The sequence below is a fragment of the Myotis nattereri genome (assembly GCF_964212035.1).
Source record: "Myotis nattereri genome assembly, chromosome: 3".
In the NCBI taxonomy this organism is placed as follows: Eukaryota; Metazoa; Chordata; class Mammalia; order Chiroptera; family Vespertilionidae; genus Myotis; species Myotis nattereri.
Window position 1 is genome coordinate 1103754 of NC_138077.1, and position 13321 is coordinate 1117074.

The following is a 13321-nucleotide window of genomic DNA, read 5'->3' on the forward strand; positions in this document are numbered from 1 at the left end:
CGACGGCCGCAGCGGCCACCCACTGGAGAGGGACCGTGGCCGGACGCGGCGCCTCACGGTGCGGGGACCAGGGCGCCATGCGCAGCGGGGACTGGAGGGAAGGCGCCGCCTGCGCGTCTTTTCCCCGCAGCGTCTCGCCAGGCGGCCGGGGGAGGGGGCGTCACCTGACAGCGCGCACCAACTTCTCCCGGCTCGGAGGGGCGCGCGGCACCGCAGCTCGCCCAATGGCGAGGTCTGTAAACAAAAGCGGGCCCCACGCGGGTCCCGGCCGGCGGTGAGCAGCGCGGCGCGGCAGCATCCCGGCGGCCGAGCCCGCGATCGCGCGCGGAGACCCCCGCCCAGCCTAGGGACCCCGCGCCGGGCCGGTCATTGTCTCCTCGCCCGCAGGAGCCGCTGGAAAGGCCCCCTCCCAGGGCGGCCGCGGTCTCCGGCCCCGCGGACCGACCCCCGCTCTCCTCCCCGTGTGTCCGATCGCCAAGGTGAGCGCCCAGGCAGCGTCACCGAAACCGCGGGCCCGGAGGTGCCCAGGTCGCAGACAGACACACGGCCACACGCACGCACGCACTCCCTCCCGAAGTTGACAAAAATCGGCCCACAAATACCAAGTGCCGCCACCGCCGCGAGTCAGCGCGGACCTCCTGCCGCGGCAAGACCGAGCGCCAACGCCCGGACACTGTCACTTCCATTCGGCGCCGGCCGCCTGGACGCCGCTGCCTCGCCTCCCTGCTCTCGGTTTGAGCTCTCGAGATGCCTCCCCGCCTCCCGAGTGGGCGAACGCGAAAACAATACGAGCAGAGAGCAATCGGGGGGAGCTAGGACCCGCCGGAACCCCGGGGTGCGGGAGACGCGGTCGGGACGTGCCCAGAGGAGCGGAGTGGCTCGGGCATCCTCTCCGCGGCCCTCGGGGTGGCTCTAGCCGGCCGGCCGCGCACCCAGCCCGCGGTACTCACCCGCGACGCTCGTCCCGGATGTCGGACGTCGGCGACGGGGGCCGCACTGTGCGGGAACGCCGGGGTCCCGGGGCTGCGGGCACCGAGGCGACCGCGGCGCTGCAGAGACGCGCGCCCGACGGCGGCGGCGCTGCTCCGCCCGGCGCGCTCGGCTCTCGCGGGCGGCCAATGGGAGCCGTCAGGCTGCTTCCGTGGGCGGCCCCGGGGGCGGGGCCTGAGGAGCGCGTGGGAAACCGGGATCCGATTGGACCGCCTGACTATCGCTCCGCCTCCGGCCGGCCAATCCGCGACGAGTGACACAGGAGCGGGGCGTTCGGAGTTGGGCTGAGGCTGACAACAGGCGCACGCCGGTGCGCGGCTGCACCCCGGCCCCGCGGCGGGGAAGATGCGGTGCGCGCTTCCAGGGCTGCCTTCCCGCGCGGCGTCGGCGGCGCGGCCTGGGGCTGCCGGGCAGGCCGAGGAGGCCCGGCTGGCGGGGGGCGGCCGCGGCGCCCCTAACAAAGCGACTTGGGGCGGGCCGAGCGGCCTCCGCCTCCTCCCGCCATAGGCCCGCGCAGCTGCCAGTCACCGCTCCTGGTGGAGGCGGCCTATGACGCGCGGGGAAGGGGCTCAGCTCGGCGCGCGCGCGGCGCGGCATCGGTGGGATTGGTCGGAGGTGAGGGCTTTCCTGCCACCGCAGGCCCGGCGGGGCGGGCGGGGGAGGGGAGCCGCCGGCCGGCGCCGTACCTGCGGCACGTGATCTGGTAGGGACGCTCGGGAGACGGAACTTTTTACGAGGAACCCCAGCCACTCCCTCCCGGTGGGCGACGGGGCGGGTTGGCGCCGGCCGGGCTCCAGGGCGGGCACGGCGGCCTGCACCGGCCCCGGAGGCCGACCCTCGCCGCTGACTCACCTGCCCAGCAAGTGAACTTGACTCTCAGCGAGGAGCCCGGCCTCGCCTTCACCTCCCGGCAGAGCAGCGACTTCCGCGAGGTTCGCATCGACCGGGTCGCCTGCAAAATGACCTTTACCTCTGTGGGATCGTGGGGGGCACGGGGCCCCGACCTGACTGTAGGGTAGGAGCTCCAAGGAGAGCCCCCCGCCCCCTGCGGGGCTTTGGCTTCCCGCCAAGAGCCACCTGCTCAGGGGGGCGTCCACCCCCGGGGGTGCAAGGCCTGAGCTCGGGCTGTCTGGTTGGAGAGCAGGAACCACTGACGGAGGTGCCCGTGGCCTGGAGGGTGAACCTCCACCGGAAACCAAGCCGGCTCCTCTCCCCTCTGCTGCTCCGACCTCGCGGTCCGGTCCAGGCCCTCCGCCGTCCGGCCTCCCGGTCCGGTCCAGGCCCTCCTCCGTCCAGCCTCCCGGTCCGGTCCAAGCCCTCCTCCGTCCGGCCTCCCGGTCCGGTCCAAGCCCTCGGTCCGGTCCAAGCCCTCGGTCCGGTCCAGGCCCTCCTCCGTCCTCACCTGCCGGGAAAGGCCGCCCATGTCTTCCACCGCAGCCTGCCTTGCGCCTGAAGTCCGGTCTACGTGTTGCAGCATCGTCCTTGGAAACAGAAAACCCGTTTGCTCTCCTACCTCGGCCTCTTCCCTCCGCGCAGACACCCACCCCCGTGCTTCCTCTTCACTGAACCGACCCCCCCACCCATTCCTGGGGACCCGGTGCACAGCCGGGCTTCACCGCAGGCATTTGCTGAGCTACACTGTGCAGCGGTCTTGGCTCCTGGAAGCTCCGTGTCCGCCATGGGTGGGACCCACACACCCTGTGTCACAGGGGCTGACACTGCCCCTTATGCTGCCCTCCTGGGTCCGTGCAGCCGAGTGCCTAACGGGGCTGGGCACATCCGGGTGCTCAGAAATACTCACCCAGAGAATTAGAGAGGAGCCCTCAGAGAGGCAGGAGCTCTGAACATGGCGAAGAACTTTAAACCATCAGTTTGACTGGAGAACAAACTAGAAGCAGGCATGGGTCCATGGAACAGATGACGGCCGTCAGGGAGGACTGCGGAGGGGGCCTGGATGAGAGGAGGTAAAGGGGCCAGCCAGAGAACTACATGCAGAACCCGTGGGCAGCCGGTGATGGGCCCAGCCCCAGGATCTGCATAGGGTACTCGCCAGCATCGACCTCTGAACCAGGAGGGCACGGCTCAAGTCCCGGTCAGGGCACAGGCCGGGTTGCAGGCTCCAACCCAGTGGGGGGCGTGCAGAAGGCAGCCAATCAGTGATTCTCTCTCATCGTTGATGTTTCTCCCTTCCTCTCTGAAATCAATTAAAAATATTTTTTAATATATATATTTTAAAAAAGAAAAGTAACTGACACATAGCAACATTAAACAGCATTTGTTACATAAACATCTGCTGGCGGCACCTGAGGCAGGTCCTGCTGAGGCCTCTCTGTGTAGCAGGCCCTGGAAGTCAGCGCAGAGCAGTCTGCTCTAGATGGGGGGGGGGGGGGAGCGGGGGGCTGACCCCACACACCCCGGTATTCACACATAACTGTGACTCCCCCAGAACTTTACTCACAGCCTGCTGTTGACTGCAGGCCTTACCCATGCCATAAACAGCCGGTGAACACACGTTTTGCATGCTGTATGCATTGTAAACTGGGTTCTTACAAGAAAGTAAGCTAGAGAAAAGGAACTGTTATTAAGAAAACCATAAGGAAGAGAAAATGCATTTCCAGTTCTGCAGATATTTATTGAAAAAAAAATCCGAGTGTCAGTGGACCCACACAGTTCAAACCTGTGTAGTTTGAACGCTGTGGTGGGGTCTCCTCTGCCTCGCTCAGCACCGCTGCCCTCACGGCCCTTCCGTAAGGAGGTCACATGGTTGTGCTGACGGCAGAGTGGGACCTCGGTCCTGCAGTTCCGCTAGGAAAGAATTCAGAGCCAGGAACTCTGGTGCCAGGAGCTTCTCCAGAAAGTCACAGACGGAGAAGTGAGCCAGCTGGGCTGCATGGACTCAGGAAACCAGTTACAGAGGCAAAGAAGGGCGCTCGGCCACAAAAAGGAAGAAAATTTTACCCTTTTGACAGCGACAGCATGGAGGGACCTGGAGAACATTATGCTGAGTGAACTAAGCCAGTCAGAGAAAGACAAGTGCCACATGATTTCACTCATATGCGGAATTTAATGAACAAACTGAATTAACAAGCAAAATAGAGACGGCTCATAGAGATCAAGCAGACAGCTCTGGGGGGGGGGGGGGGGGGTTGGAGTGATTGAGCAAAAAAAAGGAAGAATTCATGGACACAGTCAACAGTGTGGTGATTGTGGGGGGAGGGGCCTGGGTGGATGTGGAAGAGGATATGGGGGTGCTAAACGGTGATGGAAAAATAAAGGGGGAAAATGAATAAAATGCTTCCACCGTGCACTCAAAACACACACACACAGCCCTGGCGGGTGTGGCTCAGTGGATAGAGGGTCAGCCTGCGGACCAAAGAGTCCCGGGTTCGATTCTGGTCAAGGGCATGTACCTTGGTTGCAGGCTCCTTGGGCCCTGGCCCCGGTCAGAGGCAACCAATCGATGTGTTTCTCTCACATCAATGTTTCTCTCTGTCTTTCCCTCCCCCTTACACACACACACACCCCGCACTTGGAGCTTAGGAGGAAGAAGCACAGGTAAGGCCTGAGGAGAGAAAGGGGAGGGTGGTGGCTGGGCTGTAGAGAGAGTGCTTGTACTGGGTCCCTCGCCTCAAGGGATTTTATGTTTTCTAGCCTTTCTTAGGGAAGGATCTCCATAGGGTACTCATCAGCTTCCCCGGTTTGCCCTTTCAGGGCGGAGGTGCCTACGGATGGTTTGGGGGGGGGGGGGGTCATCGTTACTCATTGCATCTGGTCCTGAGCCAGCCCCGGCATCACTGCCTCTGCTGTTGCTGCTTTTCTGGGCCGACATTTGAAACACAACTGAGGACTAAATGCTACCTCTAGTTTGACCAAAACTCTGACTCTGTGGTCAAGAGACAGGAGGTTCTGTCCTAAGATGAACTGATGCAGGTCAGACACCATTGCCCTGAGGGCGGAGAGCCTAAGGGAGGGTCGCACGGGCGTGCTTGGGAGTCCTCCAGGCTATTCGGCCCCTTGCTCCTCCTGCACGGCAGGCCTGCCCGCAGGACTATGGCAGAGCAGGGAGAAGGCCCACCCTGGGGTGAGTGAGGTCCAAGCCCTAACCTTGTCTCTAGTTCTGCGCATTGTTAGGCACCGACTTCCCGCCCTGAAGACATCTTCCCTGCCCACCCCTCCCACTCTGCTCAGGCAGGTCTCACGGCCACAGGGTGAGCTTCCAATGAACCCTCAGCGGCCATCTGACCATCTGACCCGCTGGGGCAAAGCTCTTTCTGCTCCAAAGAAATCCTGAAAGGCATCAATACCCTGGAGCTGGACGGGCCGGTGTGAGCCCAAGCCACCACCCAGCTCTGGAGCAGGTCCCTTCATCTTTCCTGAGCCTCCCGTCTCACTCTGTATGGGAGGATCACTGTCTCCCCCGCAGGACTCAGAGGGTACACACGGCACGTGGTGTGCACTCATCCAGGTTCGCTGTTGGGGTTAGCTCAGTCTCTGAACCTCAGTTTCCTCATCTTTAGAATGGGGTAACAGTCCTAGCTGGTTTGGCCCAGTGGATAGAGCGTCGGCCTGTGGACTGAAGGGTCCCAGGTTCAATCCCAGTCAAGGGCATATACCTCCTTTGCGGGCACATCCCCAGTGGGGGGTGTGCAGGAGGCAGCTGATGGATGTTTCTCTCTCATCGATGTTTCTAACTCTCCCTCTCCCTTCCTCTCTGTAAAGAATCAATAAAATATACTTTTTAAAAATAAAATGGGATAGCACTTTGCCCAGCTGGTGTGGCTCAGTGGTTGAGCGATGACCTATGAACCCAGAGGTCAGGGTTCAACTCCTGGTCAGGGCACATGCCTGGGTTTCGGGCTCGACCCCCAGTAGGGAGGCGTGCAGGGAGCAGCTGATCCATGATGATCTCTCATCTCTGATGTTTCTCTCACTCCCTCAGCCTTCCTCTCTGAAATCAATAAAAATATATAAACAACAATAATAAATAAAATGGGATAGCACTTGGTGGCTGGAAACCCTGAAAGAGACACGCGAAGGAGATGCTGAGCCCCGCCCAGACCCACAGGAGACCACGTGGGCCCTCTCTGCGCCTCACCCCCACCCGCAGCAGCAGCCAGGACCCGGCCTCCGATGCCTGTGCAGGGCTGGCCTCCGGGGCCGCAGCTCTGCGCTCGCACCCAGGTCGCTGGAGTCGCGCCGAGGGCCTCTGGGTCCATTTCCTGACCTCAAAAGCCCGAGAAGCTCGCGCCGGCTCCCGTCTGCCCCGCACAGCACGTGGCTGCGGCACACGGCGGCGGACAAGGGCGTTTGATTAAAACACCGGCCAATGCCATCTGGCGCGGGTTCTGGCGTCCCCTCTCCGCAGGGCAGCGTTGACATCTGAAGGGAACAGGGCACGGACACTGCGGGGAGAGGAGCGGCAGGGAGAGCAGGACGCAGGCCGGCGCAGGGCAGCCAGGCCCAAGGGGTCTCAGGTTCGATCCCGGTTCCCGGGTAGGGGGCGGGCAGGAGGCAGCCCATCCACGTTTCTCTCTCTCCGTCTCCCTTCCTCTCTCTCTAAAAACCAATTAAAGAAACATATTTAAAAAGAAAGAAATTACATTTCTGGTGCCTGCCCCCAACTTGAGCGACGAGGCTGCACCTTCCGCACCAGTTACCGGAGCCGCACTGAACAGGGTCCCGGCTGAGTCCCGGCAAACGCCCTCCCCAGGAGGCTCCCGCCCAGCCGCCCAGCCGCCCAGCAGACGCCCCCCTCCACCCCCTCCACCCCCCCCACCCCGAGCTGGGCCCTGGCCGCCGTCGCCCTGTGTCTGCAGCAGCCGGGCAGGAGGTGCGCATGGAGCTGTGGCTCAGCAGGTGGCCCTCTGCGGCGTTTCCAGCTGTTCACCTGCCCTCTCCTTTCCCAGCTGTGGCTCACAGGGGGCGGGGCTCGCGGGGGCGGGGCTCGCGGGGGCGGGGCTCGCGGGGGCGGGGCTCACAGGGGGCGGGGCTCGCGGGGGCGGGGCTCGCGGGGAGCCGCGCACAGGACATACCAAGGCCTGGAGAACAGGTGCAGAGAAAGGTGAACTACACCTTGCGGCCGGACAGCTTTCTTCTGAAGCCACTGTCTGGTCACTGAAGGAGGAGCACACGAGGCCGAAAGGGGTCCCCTGGAAACCAGATGGGCTGAGCCCCACGGACACCAGCCCCAGGGACGGGGAGAGGCTGTAAGGATCTAGGGGGGCTTTTTCAGCAGGAATTCTCTGGGCGGTCCGGATCCCGGGCAAGTCCGGAGGGGAAGTTACTGGTCTGAGCCAATGGGCTGTGTCGGTCGGTTGCACAGTTACCTAAAGGTCAGCTTCCCAGGGGAGGGGCAGCGATTTGTTATTTGATCAGACCTCACACTCCTCCAGCTTTCTATGGAGTCTGGGGAACAGCTGACAGGCCCTGCAACACCCAACCTGGCCTGGGGTTCCCAGGACCCACGCACCTTGGACTGCCACACCCACCTCCATCCACAGCGGGACAAACCAACGGTCTACGGACAGGACTCCAACTCCAGCCACTGCTGCGAAAGGACTTAAAAGTGACACAAACCGCCAGGCTGGCGTGGCTCAGTGGTTGAGCATCGACCTAGGAACCAGGAGGTCACGGTTCGATTCTGGGTCAGGGCACAGGCCCGGGTTGTGGGCCCGATCCCCAGTGTGGGGCGTGCAGGAGGCGGCCAAGTAATGATTCTCATCACTGATGCTTCTGCCCCTCTCTCCCTCTTCTCTTGCATTGATGTCTCTCTCTCTCTTTCCCTCCCCCTGCCCTGCCGGGAGCCGGTCCATCCTTGCTGTTTCAAGGGACCTGGCATATATGGCATACTGTTCTTAATATGTTTGTTTGCTCACCTTCTTGGCACTATGTGTTTTAACCAAGGTCACCTCTCCGAGAAAGGTTGTTTCCCCAGGTAGGGATTTTCCCCTGAAGTTAGGGAGGGAATAAAACCTCTTAACTAAGTGCCAGGCGGGTAATTAATCACTTTAACTACGAACAATCATGCTTAAGCTACATAATCTTTACTCCCTGGAATGGAGATAAGAAACGCCCTAACCTTTGGAATAGAGATTGATAGGATTGGAATCAACTGGTATAAATACAGATGTAACAAGACAGCAACAGACAGAGAGAGAGACAGAACCTAGGCACAGAACCTACACAGAACGTTCTCTAGAGACAGAAGAACTTCGCTGGAGAGAACATGGCAAAAGATCCTGGACTGAACCTGACTACAGAAATTGGCAAGAGAACCTGACTAGAACCTGGTGACTGAACCTGGCTGGAGAACCTGGACAGAACCTGGCTGGAGAACCTGGACAGAACCTGGCTGGAGAACCTAGCAAGACAACATGGACACAGAACTTGGCTGGAGATCCTAACTAGAACTTGGCTAGAGATCCTGGCTAGGCTGCTGATCAACTGAACGCTGTCTCCGTATCATTCCTTCTTCGCCGACTCCGTCTAAGCCTTTGGGGACCCCTGGACCTGCTGGGGCTGGACCCCGGCATCTCTCCCTCTCCCTTCCTCTCTGGAATAAATGTATTTTTCTATAAATCTTTATTGTTGGAAGTATTACATTTTTCCCCCTTTTCCCCTGTTTTCCCCTCCAGCCCCCAATAAAAATATATTTAAAAAGAAAAAAGCTACACAAGACGCTGTTTCACAAGCCACCTGTTTCTCCGAGCCTGACCCGCCTCGAAAGCTTCCAGTGGCGGTAACTCCCAGCCGCCCACCCAGGGCAGCTCGGGTGGAACCGAGCTGGGTCAGCAGCGGATGCGGCTCAGCGCCTTCCTGGAGGCTCTGGGACCATCTGTCTCCCCTTTCCCAGCTGACGAAGGCCGCCCAGCAGGCCTTGGCCCCGGGTCCCCTCCACCCTGGAAGCCGGCCGTGGCCAGTCAGGTCTCCCTCATGCGGCCTCACCCTGACCCTGACCCTGACCCTGTCTGCACCCCCTCCACCACCGCCTCCCCTTTCAGACCCGAGTAATGATGCTGTGCCCACCTGGTAACACGGACGAAGGTCCACCTTCTTCACTCAGCCCCACAGCAACATGAAGTCCACCTGCGCTCGGCTCCTCCTGCCTCGTCATGGACACATTCCCCTCCAGGGCGTGGAGCGTGGCCATCTTGGTCCCGTTCTTCCTCCTACCACACCTGCTTTAAGGCGAGGGATGGAAGAAGCGTATTTCGTGAGATGTGTGTGTTTTGTTATTTATAGAACTGTTAGATTTAAGTTTCCCTACTACTCTTTTCCCTTCTGTCCCTCTCAACTGAGGTCCGATTTATTGATGATTTGTCACTTGTCAGTGACAGCTGACAGTTCCGATGTGCAGTGTAACCGTTAGGCACGTGTGCGATTTATGAGCTGCGCCCCACCTGGCAGCACAGTTAGCACAATATCATGGACTATATGCTGTGCTGTCCTGTAACGACCAGTCTGTACTTCTCAATCCCCTCACCTCCCCCTCCTCCACCCCCCCCCCCATTGGCACTGTGTGGTCTGTGTGTTTATGAATCTGTTTCAATTTTGCTTATTCATTTATTTTGTGCTTTAACTTCCACATATAAGTGAGGTCATTCATACAGTATTTGTCTTTCTCTGTCTTGACTTAGTTCATCAGCATAACACCCTCTAGGTCCATCCCTGTTGTTACAAATGGTAAGATTTTATTATTTTTTAAATGCATTTTTATTGATTTCAGAGAAGGGAGAGAGCGAGAGCGCTAGAAACATCAATGATGAGAATCATGGGTCGGCTGCCTCCGGCCCGCCCCACACGGGGGTCGAGCCACAACCGGGGCCTGTGCCCTGGCTGGGAATCGAACTGTGACCTCCTGGTTCATAGGTCGATGCTCAACCACTGAGCCACACTGGCCAGCGAGGCAGATTTTATTATTTTTATGGCATTCTGTGGTATATAAACTTTTCTTGTCCACTCAGCTATGGATGGGCACTTGGGCTGCTCCCACACGTGGCTGTTAGAGATGATGCTGACCTGAGCAGAGAGGGCACAGACCTTTTCAAATTAGAGTTTAGATTCTCTCAGATAAACACCAGCGCGGAACCCGGGTCACAAGGCAGGTCTGTTCCTTATGTTTTGAGCAACCGCCACACTGTTTTCCACAGTGGCTGCCCTTGTCACTCTCAAAACTCAGTTCACGTGTAACAGCCGCCTTCTGTCACAGCTCCTTCCGGCTGCCCCTCCAACAGGAGACGGGCCTATCACACCCCCAGTCCCAGGATCCCCCCCAGAACTCACACCAGTCACGGGACCGTACCTCTAGGTCTTGATTGGAATCCAGCAGCCCAGACACGCCTCACACATGAACACCGCATGCACGGGCCCCTCGTTCAGGCGTCCCCCTTCTCCCCGAAGGGCCTGACATGTTTAAACATCACCCTTTCCTGGAGCCCTGCCTACACTTCCCATTCCCGGCTCAGCGAAGGGATTTCCTCATCCAAGAAACAACTTGCTTCACTTTTTATTAAATTTACTGCAGCCACACTGGTTAGTCACACGCCCACACCTCAGTCCACAGCGCTGCAATGACCACCTGCTGCGCGCTCACCACCAGAACTCCGCTTCCCTTCACTAGCATGGACTTGACCCCGTTACCCAATTCCGCCTCCTCTCCCTCCATAACCACCTTTCTGACGTCTGTCTGTGAGTTGCTTCTTGTTTTGCAAAATGCCTGAGGGGGGTGAGCTGCAGGTCCTGGCCCGGGAGGCTCCCTCGGCGCCCACAGCAGAGCGTCCTGCCTGAGACCCACACTCATGCTCTGCTGGGCTTGGCCTTGGGCTGGGGCAACCTCGTGTGCCAGCTCTGGGGGGTGGAGGTGGGGGCGGGAGGAGCCCCAGAGATAACTGGGGCCGAAAAACCTGTGGGAGGGTCCCCAAGATGAGAAATCAGCTCCCCACCCCCCTCAGGAGTGTTCTCAGAATGTTACCGATCTGTCCAGAGGGCTGGATCCTGTGGGCTCCTTTCGGTGAAAAACCCACTGTTTGTAGAAAGCTGGCCTCTCAGATCATGGTGCCCACGTGTGTCAGGGAGTCTGCGAGAACTCACGCCCAGAACGTCGGTATCCGCCGTCAGGGGGACACTGGTTCCTGATAAAGGGGGGTGCGCGCTGCCTCCGCTGAGCACAGAGCTCCGTGCGGAAGGGACTGTGTGCGCCTCCACACGCAGGAGGCGGAGGTCCCCGCGGGTCCTCACCTGGTCCCGCACCCTCTCCATTGCAGTGGAGGAAACGCACTCTCCTCCGCCCGCCTGCTCACCTGTGAGTGGGTGACAGTGGCCCTAGGGATTCTCCAGCAGCAGGTGACGCAGGACAAAGGCCTCTGAACAGCCACAGGGTCATGGGGGAAGCGGCTGTAACACTTGCAACAATAAGACGCCTTAACAGTCCAACCACAGCAACTGCTGAAGGCCCCTGACGCCCATCACGCGGGTGGAGACCTGCACAGGCGATGGTGAGATCAGGAAGGCGCCAAACGGTCATTAAAAAACCCCAGCGAGGCCGGCCGGCGGGGCGCAGTGGCTGAGCGTCGACCCATAAACCAGGAGGTCAGGGTTTGATTCCCGGTCAGGGCACAGGCCCGGGTTGTGGGCTCGATCCCAGTGGGGGGCGTGCAGGAGGCAGCTGAGCAATGATTCCCTCTCATCCTTGATGTTTCTCTCTCTCCCTTCCTCTCTGAAATCAATACAATTAAAAACACTGGGAGAACCACCCTCATTGGCCTGCTGCTGGTGGGTTTGAACCCTAACCGACGTGATGACACTTTGAGGAGCTTAAAGCTCCTGGTGCCGGATTTCCCGGGACCCTCTGAAGCCACCAGCTGGCCCTCCTGGAGGCCTTGGTCCCAGGGGGACTCTCGGAGGGCGCTGCTGCCACCTGCTGGCCGGGTGCGGAAGGACACGTATGCTCTGCACAGATGGGGGAACTGGTCTGGAACCCCAACATGGGGATCTGGGACACGGGGCTGGGAGGCCTCGAGCTGAGAGAGAGCTGGGCCTCAGGCCAGCAGCACAGGCCTCCCAGGGAGCTCGCGGGAAAGAGACTCAGACCACAGTGCGAGGAGCCCGCCAGGAGGTGCCTGAGTGCATCGCGCTCAGAGCGTGCTCCGGAAGATGTGCTCCAGCGCCTAAGGCTCGAGAAAGAATTCCAGAAACTCAAAGAGCTACTGCTTTAAGCATTTAAAAAATTAATCCTCCCCTGAGGATACGTTTCCATGGCTTTTTAGAGAGAGTGGGAGGGAGGGAGATTGGGTGAGAGAAACATCAATTGGTTGCATCCTGCACATGCCCCGACTGGGCAGGGGATCAAACCTGCAACCCAGGTATGTGCCCTTGACTGGATATCAAACCCGAGACCCTTAGGTGCAAGGGCCCACGCTCTAACCATTGAGCCACACAGGCCAGGGCTAAAGAAGTAATAATTTAAATACTGAAACCCAGGTGGGGGCGGGAACCCGCAGAAAGCGGAGCCTTCAGCTGCACCTGGTCCCGCCCTCTGTCCCCCCAGTGAGCCCCCCCCCCCCAGGCTCTCCCATCGCCATTGCGTTTCCTACTCATTCTGTCGTCGCCGCAGTTTATGATGAACCGACCCAGGAAGACGGTTCCAGCGCAGAACATTGGTTTAGTGTCTGATTTTCTGAATTTACCATCTCCGGGTCCTTGGCTGCGAGCAACAACAATGAATTCTGGGAAATGTAAGCCCTGTCACTGGGCGGACGGTGGGAACTGACGGGTCAGAGGAGAAGCTGGACCCAGGGTCTCAGAGAGGAAAGTGGGGCCCAGGTGCCCAGGAAGCTGGCGCTTCCAGGGCAGCACCTTGGGGACACGTCCGTGCCCACTGCTTCAGCCCTGCCTGTGCCACCGGCGACATGCGAATTCTCGGGGTGAAGGTCTGTGCACGGCCCCTGGAGGAGGAAGGCGGGTCCCTTGGCTTCCAGACGCACTGAGCATGTGTGATGAGGCAGGTGGGGAGGGGGAGTCAGCGCTGCTACAGTCAACATCGTTCTGACTGGCCGGCGGGTAAGACCCCCGTCATTCCAGTCCCATATTTGACTGCCACCCAGAGAAAACGGAGGTGTTTTAGCTGGAAAAGGAGGAACGGATAGCCGGCCAGTGTGGCTCAGTTGGTGGAGCACCGTCCCATACACCCGAGAGGTCACTGGTTCGATTCCCGGTCAGGGCACAGGCCTGGGTTGCTGGCTTGACCCCCAGTGGGGGTGAGGGTGTGTCTCACTACAGGAGAGTGAGAGGGTCCGACCAGCCAGCCCACTTCCCATCGACCTTCTGACCCGCT

At 59.8% G+C, this 13321-nt stretch overlaps 1 long non-coding RNA gene across 1 annotated transcript in view; it reads right to left on the reverse strand.

Annotated features, from left to right (window-relative positions):
* LOC308516841 overlaps positions 1-1019 on the reverse strand; it is a 47178-nt gene extending 46159 nt beyond the window's left edge. Inside the window, exon 1 of the long non-coding RNA XR_013995791.1 lies at positions 951-1019. This is a non-coding gene — a long non-coding RNA (uncharacterized lncRNA). The remainder of the gene's footprint in view (positions 1-950) is intronic.
* Positions 1020-13321: the final 12302 nt, after the last annotated feature.